The sequence below is a fragment of the Sceloporus occidentalis genome, unplaced genomic scaffold (assembly GCF_023333645.1).
Source record: "Sceloporus occidentalis isolate IW3139 unplaced genomic scaffold, rSceOcc1.0.p SCAF_3, whole genome shotgun sequence".
NCBI classification, from domain to species: domain Eukaryota; kingdom Metazoa; phylum Chordata; class Lepidosauria; order Squamata; family Phrynosomatidae; genus Sceloporus; species Sceloporus occidentalis.
In genome coordinates this window covers 68,539,037-68,545,893 of record NW_028316983.1, presented here as the reverse complement: position 1 = coordinate 68,545,893, position 6,857 = coordinate 68,539,037, and the positions used below count along the sequence as shown (strand labels likewise).

General features: G+C 43.8%; 1 pseudogene; it reads left to right on the top strand.

Annotated features, from left to right (window-relative positions):
- Positions 1-1,713: 1,713 nt before the first annotated feature.
- On the top strand, positions 1,714-2,702 carry LOC149316142 (phosphatidylglycerophosphatase and protein-tyrosine phosphatase 1 pseudogene; annotated as a pseudogene).
- Positions 2,703-6,857: the final 4,155 nt, after the last annotated feature.

The following is a 6,857-nucleotide window of genomic DNA, read 5'->3' as shown; positions in this document are numbered from 1 at the left end:
AGGTTTGGGAATAGAGAGGAGGAGGAGTATCAGCTGGTGAGGGACTTGTGCAAAGGACTATAGACGGATAAAAAGGATTCGCATTGCACCAAGAGAGACTTCTAACAAGGGCCGCACATAACGAGGCAATGTCTGTTTTTTTATATCTGCTGATACACAGTCAAACCCATTCACGCCCATTAGGCCTCTCTCTCTCTAGCACTTCATTCATCGATCTTTCTGCCACCCTCTAGAACATCCTGCAACTCTTTGTTTTTCCAGCCCAGCCACCCTCTCAGATAGGAAATGTTTTTTGGGGGGCATGGGGGAACTATAACTCCTGAGGTCTGTCCACTTTGCACAGTTATAGCAGTAGACACCATTTTAACTGCCATGCCTCTGTCCAATGGAATTTGGGACTTATAATTTGGTAACGTACTTAGAATTCTTCAGTGCACTCCCCTGAACTATAACACTAGAACTCTCTAGGAGACAATTCTAAGCACTTCACAGAAATACAGATTCCATAAAATGGAGGCACAATAGCTAAAATGCTATCAAAGCCAGCATGATGCAGCAGTTTGGTTGTTTGATGAGGACTCGAGGAGACCAGGGTTCAAATTCCCACTTGGCCATTGGAAACCTACTGGGTGACTTTGGGCAAGTCACACCCTCTCAGCCTCAGACGAAGGAAAGTGCATACTTCCTCTGAACAAATCTTGCCAAGACAACCACGTGATAGGGTAACCTTGCAGTAGTCATAAATTTTAAAAAAATGACTTGAAATCATATAACCTCAAGCAAGGTATTGTAATGATAGAACCTTTAACCAGCATGGCAAGTCACCATGCTGGCTGGGGATTCTGCAAGTTGTAATCCAAAAGGTCATTTTCCCAGATTCTGCTCTGGATGCTGAATGGACCCCATTCTCTAGTTGCCTCTCTCTTCCCAACTTCTTTGCTTCTGCTTTCCCACTCTGGACCCAATTTGCACTACTTGCCATGAAGGAGAAATCAAGTCAGGCAAGTAAAGGTGGTGACAATGGCTCCTGCTGCTCCTGCTCCTTTTCCTTGTGCTTGCTATTAGTTGGTTCAGTGCTACAAGAGCCTTGAAGAGGGCAGGTGCATGAGGCGCAAAAAGAGAGAAGAAAAAGAAAGAAAGATTAAAGGCTCCAGAAGTGCAGACCCAGTACTGGTGGAGTGTGGGTACTGATATGTATTCAAAAATGCCAACTATTGAGCCTAGCTCCAGTTAAGTACACTTACAATTAGTTTGGGCACCCACACATATCAAGGAAAAGGTGCAACAAATTTCTCACTTCCTGGATTTTCATCCATTTGCTCATTTTTCTTGCAGTCAATCTTCCCAGCTAGCAGCTTGGTTTTATGATTCAGTCTTCAATTCAAGAGAAAGGGTAGCATTAAGGAGTTTCCAGAACAGAGGATTCTCAGGAGTCTGGCATATTAATCCCTCCCTAGTACCAGCCACATGTGCCCTGCAAGCCATGGGCAAAAAGGCTGGGCTTATCTGTGATCATTCAAACAATAGGCTTACAACTAGTAAAATCATCAGCAAGAAAACCATTCCAAGGAATGACAGTTGTGGGATAAAGCCCTGTATGTTTTTTTGGTGCTTCTGGTTTGGTTTTGGTGTTGTTGTTTTTGTTTATTGATATCCCACCCCCCACCTCCCCCAAAGCTGGAACTCAAAGCAGCTTAAAATAAGAAAAAATGCATGAACTCCCCCAACGGTTCCTCCTCCTCGCCGTTGCCGCTCTCGCTTCGCCAATGCCGTGAAGCCGCCTCGGAGCTGGCCGTCATGCTCCGCGCTGCCTTAGGCCCCGGTGCCGCCCGGCTCTTCTTCTACCCGACCCTCCTCTACACTCTGGTCAGGGAGAGAGTGCCCAGGTCACAGCGGCCCTGGTTCAGCCACATCGACCATGCTGTCCTCCTTGGGGCCCTGCCTCTCAGGGGACGCTGCCGGAAGCTGGTAGACAAGGAAAACATCTGGGGAGTGCTCACCATGAACGAGGAGTACGAGACCCAGTTCCTGTGTTGTTCCCCCCAGGAATGGGAGGCCATGTGAGTGGAGCAGCTGCGCCTGAGTACGGTGGACCTGACTAGAGTGCCCTCCTTGGAGAACCTGCACAAAGATGTCGAGTTCGTCCTCAAGCACCGCAAGCGCGGGAACTGCATCTACGTGCACTGCAAAGCCGGACGCTTCCGCAGTGCCACCATGGTGGCCGCTTATTTAATCCAGGTTCACCAGTAGACCCCTCAAGAAGCAATAGAAGCCATTGCTAAGATCCGTCCTCATATCATCGTCCGCACTAAACAAGTTCAGCTGCTAGAGGACTTTCATAAGTGTGTAACTGATGGAACTCCTACATCATCACAAGAAAAACTACTAGATGGAGAGCATGAACCAGCAAAGCACATTCAAAACAACCGTCTGAAAACACCTGGTTCTTAAAATATTATTTAGGAATGGACTACAGTTGCCTCAGCTACGAAACAGTAAGCTTCTGCAGCATTAGAACAAAAGAATTTTAATACTTCCCAGCTTTACCACCAGTAGTTGGCATATTTTGCCTCTACTGTACAGTTATCTCTGCTGCTCACTGTTTCAAAGTACATGAATGGGACCACTTGTCAGTGCTTCTGTCTCAAATACAAGCAATGATTAAACCACTCCATTGTTTTTAAAAAAAGGGAAAAAAAGAAAAAAAAAAGAAAAAATGCAATTAGAAACATACCAAGTGAACATTAAAATAGAATTAAATGGATACAGTATTAAAACAGACTGTTAATTAAAAGAAAAAAAAATGCAGTTACAAAGATAAAAAGTACTTAAAAACATTAAAACAGTACAAAATCCCCAACCAGTTCTTTAAAGACTTTCTGTTTTAAAAACCTGTCTGAATAAAGATGGCTTAGCTCACCAATGAAGAACAACAAAAGGGGGGCATTTTAACCTCCCTGGGAAAGAAGTTCCAGAGTCTGGGGTCAGCCGCTGAGAAGGTCCTGTTTCATATCCCCACCAACCATGCTTGCAGTGCTGGTGGGATGGAGAGAAGGGCCTCTTCTGATGATCCCAGAGTTTGGGCCGGTTCATACGGGGAGATACAGTCTGCTAAATAGCCTGGACCTGAGCCATATTAAGGTGTACCACTCAACACTCCTGTCAATACATTTGCTATTTAGTATTATAACATGAAGATGTAGGGGAGAAAGAGGGGCACCATCCTGTCCTTCTGGGGTATGAGTGGGACATATCAGAAAAATCTTATCATTCTTGTTTGTAATGGAACAACTAGCCAAGTCCATTGAATAGCAAGCTGAATAGCCATCAGTACTGACACTGGTGCCCGGATATGACTGGAGTATAAGTGCCAGCCTATCTGGCCAATGACTATTATCTGCTCGTTGTAACAGAAAAGGGCCTAGAGAATCTGTCATTTTAAATCTGTTCTCAAAGTTGTTGTGATGAGTAATCCTTTCTGCAGCTTTGAAAATTGCAACACTCTGTTCCTAAATAACATCTTTCAAGAGGTGCTAAAGGGCTGCACCAAAGAAGACAGGCCATTTTGTTGTTATTTACTTTCCGGGATTTAGGACATCTTGCTAATTTGGGGTGGATGAAAGGGTGAACATCAGGGATTTTTATACAGCATCCCTCAAATATCTGCATTTTAATGACAACCTCTACCCTGCCCTTCTAGTGTTCAGTTTCCACACTGCTCAGGGTTACAGTTGCCAGATTTCAGGGTCTAACCCTGTTTTTGGTTTTTGTGGCTCATCTCCAGGTAGGAGATAAAGGTGAAAGTTCTCCAGTTTTGGTAGACTTGGCTCTTGTGTTGCAAGAGGATAGGGCTTAGTATGAATCTCCAGCTCAGCTAGTAGAGCAGCAGCTTACTACAGTTTGCAAGTCTGGAATGGTTGCTGCAGCTTGCAAAGATTCTTTGGGGGTGGGTATTTATTTATCTATGTAGAAGAGAAACATCAACACAGAAAGAATCACAACTTGGAAATATCATCCAAGGAGACATTCTGCTGTGCTTTCTGCAACCGGACTTGTTTATCTCGGTTCGGCTTTTTTAGTCATCAGCACGCTTCTAGAAAGTGTGGGATGAGTCCTTCCTGAATCTTCATTTGCAAATAAAAGCCAGAGAGGTATTTATCTGTGTATTTAGCAAGTTAACTTCCTCCTTTCCTCCCAGTTGTTGTAATGCCAGGGCTCACCTTCCATTCTATTTTGTGTCTACCTTCTGAAGAAGCAAGTTGGGGAGGTGTAAGTGAGAAGGCATAATCCCCTCATTTTATCTCGATGTGAGAACAGCACCTTTAGTTAAGATTTTTCTCATACTTTTGAAACAGGAAAATATATTTTAAGCATGTATATGTGGTTGAATAACAGTCTATGAGCAACTGTAGTGGTTACTAAATTAATAAAGCTTAAAGACATCACCAGGAAGTATCCCTAGGTCACAGATTTTGATCTGGAAACATAAGTAGCAGTTCCACTCAGGGTTGCTAATAGCCATTACAAAGCCATAACAAAAGGAAATAGAAGTCCCAGTGCATCCATGTGGGGACCTGTGAAGTTTGCAAGACACTTCATCTCATAGGTTATACAGAAATGCTCTGGAATTTTTGTCTGCCCATTTCTCTATGTACTAAAATATACAGCTATAGAACTGACAGCAAGGCAAGGCCTGGGTTCAGAGGGAGCAAAAAAGATGCCCTTTCTCCCTTCTCTTCTTCCAAAACTTCCCCAAGTGCCCAAACAGCACTATACACTAGGCTGGCAGACTCCTTAGAACAGGAGATCTTAGGGCAATGAGAGAATGCAGTCCCCAGGGCTGTTTTTCTGGCCCCTGAGGGTCAAAGAATTATCATAGCCTTTAGTTGGCATGGAAGTGTTTTTGCCATACTTTTTGGAAGTTAAGAAGCAATGATTCCTGAGTCACTTCCTGTTATATATACATTAAAAAAGCCTCTCCTGGACCTAAACTGACACAAGGGGTCCAAAAACACCACAGAAATAACCAAGGTCACCTAGAGAGCATGGAGGGATACTTATTCTTTTGTGGGAGCTGCAGTGAGGGGATGTATCCTTCCAAGGTATCTTGGGTGGGGACAGTGCAGCCCTCTAGCCAGTGACAGTTGCCCATCCTGTTTTAATGGGTTATGGATGTGTAGACACAGTGAAATTTGCAGGATCTACTAGTACAGTTTCTTATCTAAGCCAAGCATCCAGAGCTTCTTGGGTTTGTTCTCTGAACTGCTTTCCCCCCCTTTAAATCAAGGCCAGTTCTGCAGTTACGTGAGGTGGTTATTGATGCAGCATTCCCTGAACTGGTATTGCCAGACTGAAAACTACAGAAGGCTCTTGTACCTTTAATGATTGTGTGAAAGAGGGAATTTCAGCAGAGATGCTTGTCATTCAACTGGGTAATACAGCACACCTGTTGAAACTCCCTCTTCTACACAACCATTAAAAGTACAGGGGCTCTCTCCAGTTTTCACTCTGGCTACCCTACTCTGGACTATTCCCATCCTTTTGTATCAGTGCCAGCAATCAATAATAGCTGGTAGCTCCAATGTCAGGAGGGCAGTGTATCCACACCAGGCTTTGGATATGTTTAAAGGAGCTATCCAAATTTATCATCCTATTCTGGGGATAGGGTTTATTTAGCACCTTTGAAGTTCAAACATGGGTTATTTGTCTGCCTCCCTCCTTATGTGTGTCATAGGAAAGTTGGGAAATGAGCAAGTGAACAGAGAAATAAGCAGATGATCCATGTGATGCTCCCCAACAGGCACTGCCCATGTACGTGTACTGCTTTGCTCCACATGGTTCAGACTGATAGTTTTGCTGCCTTGAGCACTTTCTCTAGACACAGTAGAAGAGCGCAACAGCAAGAAACTGAAGGCAGAGTTGAGCCTGCTATGTGTCTTGCCTTGTGTCAGTAAGCCTGTTTCTCTCACATCTGAGTGAGGATAGTGTCTAACAGTGTTGAAACGATCTAACAGCTAGGCATAATCTTCTGTATGTGGGGCAGGGATAGAGGAGAGATATCTTTAGGCATTGTTTGCAAAATGTCCTGGGCCAGCCATGTATTGGACTTTGGCACACACACACCCAGCTAAACGCATTATTCAGTTCTGATAGCATGGCATCTTTGTGGACACGTTGCTGAAGAACTTACTCTCTCCTGCATGTAGTTTTCTTAGTAGTAGAACCAGGGTGGGAAACACACAGTTCTCCAAATGTTGCTGGATTGCAACTCCCAGTATTTCTCACCATTGACTCTGCTGAAGGCTGCATGACTTTCACCCCTTCAGTAGTCCCTAACAGCTATTTAAAATCTTGAGGATTTTTATGCAACATTCATATGTTGTAATGCATATAGAATTCATACCAAATAGTCATCCATCAGCATCAGTTTTAAAAACAAAGGATTCCCTGCCATTTTTGTGGATTGTATTAACTGAACTCATTCCTCCTGGTTGGACAGCACTATCACTTGGGTCATGATGTTGCAGGATACAGAGAACCAGGCACAGTGCTCCAGATGAATATTGTATTATTGATGGATTCCCTCCCCACTCCAATACTCTCAATACATTTTAGTTCATTAAACAATTCCAGCTTCCACTGCTACGTACATCTTCATTCCTCTGGCTTTGGTGTTTACAAACAGAATTACTGCTGTGTGCTAATTAAATACTCTGTGACTGGCAATTTAATTTTATTCCTAGGGATTATTCCAGCTCTAGTTGGATGGGAGGGGTAAAGAGAATAGTGCTGTTACAACTGCCTGTGGCTCTGTTATTAGAGCAGTGGTGGATGATTTTGCTACCTTTTCTTTCATA